Consider the following 1903-nt stretch of genomic DNA (forward strand, 5'->3'; position numbering starts at 1 on the left):
CACCTTCCTTCTAGGCCACCAGTGAATGGAGTTAGCTGTGGACTGTAGGCCGTCCCATCCTCCTCTGCTGAGCTGGCCTCCCCCACATTGCGGGCTGGGCTGACTCACTGGACAGTTGAGCAAGTAATCTGTGGGCCTCTTGGGTACAGTTCACGTTTCTCCAAAGGAGCAGGGTGAGCAGGGACCTCATGGTCTTCGCTCCTCTCCTGAATGCCGCTCTTACCCCGTGGGACATCATTCATTTAGAAAAGCGTTCTTCTCAACTCTGCAAGTAACCAGGTGTTAGGAAAGGCCCTTGCCTGTAGCCTCCAGCAAGGGGATGAGATCACAGATGCCCGTGTGCCCATGATGACGTCCAGACCAGGCTCCCTCCCCTGGGACGCACCCTTACTCACTAGTGTGGGATTCAAGGTCTTTCTGTAATGGAGCTGCCTTAGAAGCACTGGTAGGTTTTCTATCTACACAGCCAAGGTGTACCTTTTTCATACAATGATTTATTATTGAGACAGTAGCACTTTTAGAAAATAGTTTTTGTCATTAGCCGAAGTTTGGTAACTGTAATTTGTTACACATTTGTTCTTCTATGCAAACTTTAGAATCATCCTGTTGAATTATTTAGTAATATACAGAACCAGTGTTCTTTTTTTTTTTTTTAAGAAACTGGTGTTTATTTTCCATAACCTTATTTCCATTTTGCTTAATAAGTTCTGCAGAACAGCTCAAGACCACTCAGTGGTTGTTCCTACCCACTCAGTAGCCTGAGCAGTGGGAGCTGCAGACCAGTCTTCAGTGGCTGGCTGGGCACTCCAGTCTTCAGTAGGGAACTGCTGGATAGGCACAGAGGGTACCTGCACACCTGCAGAACAGTCTGCAACCTCACATGCAGTAGCAGTGAACTCAGGAGCTGGAGCCGTCCATTCACCCTGAAATTTCTCCTTGGTCACAGCTTTTTCAGCAGCAGCCTGCTCTTCCTTTTCAATCTCCTCAGGATCTCTGTAGAAGTAGAGATCAGGCATGACCTCCCGTGGGTGTTCACGGGAAATGGTACCACGCATGCGCAGAACTTCTTGGGCCAGCATCCACCACATCAGACCCACAGAATGAGCTCCCTTAATGTTGCATGGAATGGCAATGTCCACGTAGTGCAGAAGAGAGTCTGTGTTACACAGCAATAGTAGGCAGATTGACATAAGATGCTTCTGTAAGAGGCTGGTGGTCAGCCCTGGGATCAGTAACCACCAGAAGACGTGGCTCCTGGAAGGCTGCCTGGATCTGGCTAGTGAAGGTTCCAGGAGGGAAGCGGCCAGCAATAGGAGTGGCTCCAATGGCAGCAGCAAACTTCAGCACAGCCCGCTGGCCAGTATTCCTAGAGGATATGACACTGGCATCGGCAGGGTTTTCGATGGCAACAATAGCACGAGCTGCCAGCAGAAGCTTCTCCCAGGTTCTCTTCAGATTTACGATATGTATGCCATCACTTTTCCCTTTGTAGATATATTGTTCCATCTGGAAATCAAGGTTGGTGCCACCTAAGAGGGTTCCTGCTGCAAGGAATTTGAGGACATCCTCTTCCTTCATTTGCAGGACATCAAGGGCTCTGGATATTGTGACAGTTTCCCTGTAAGTTACGACGGGAATCAAGAACAACGCCGTGTGGACCCCTCCCTGGGCAGTGCGGAAAGCAGAACCAGTGTTCTGAGTAGATGTTTCTATATAGTACATATGGGAAATGTTTCTGTTTTATATGGTTAAGTATGTGTATCCAGGACCATGAGGTCCTTCTTTATTAAGGTATTATCTATAGTCTTCTATCAAGTGTTATAGTTTCCTTCTGAAAGATCTTTCACTGTTCTTAATTTTTCATTCTTAAATATAATCTTAGAGCTTCTGTGAGGCATAATTT

The 1903-nt window shown here is 47.2% G+C and overlaps 1 pseudogene across 1 annotated transcript; it reads right to left on the reverse strand.

Moving 5' to 3' along the window:
* Positions 1 to 671: 671 nt before the first annotated feature.
* LOC306638288 (small ribosomal subunit protein uS2-like) lies at positions 672 to 1646 on the reverse strand (annotated as a pseudogene). Its single transcript has one exon. The product of its transcript is annotated as a small ribosomal subunit protein uS2-like (transcript).
* Positions 1647 to 1903: the final 257 nt, after the last annotated feature.

The sequence above is a fragment of the Sciurus vulgaris genome, assembly GCF_902686455.1.
Source record: "Sciurus vulgaris genome assembly, chromosome: 10".
NCBI classification, from domain to species: domain Eukaryota; kingdom Metazoa; phylum Chordata; class Mammalia; order Rodentia; family Sciuridae; genus Sciurus; species Sciurus vulgaris.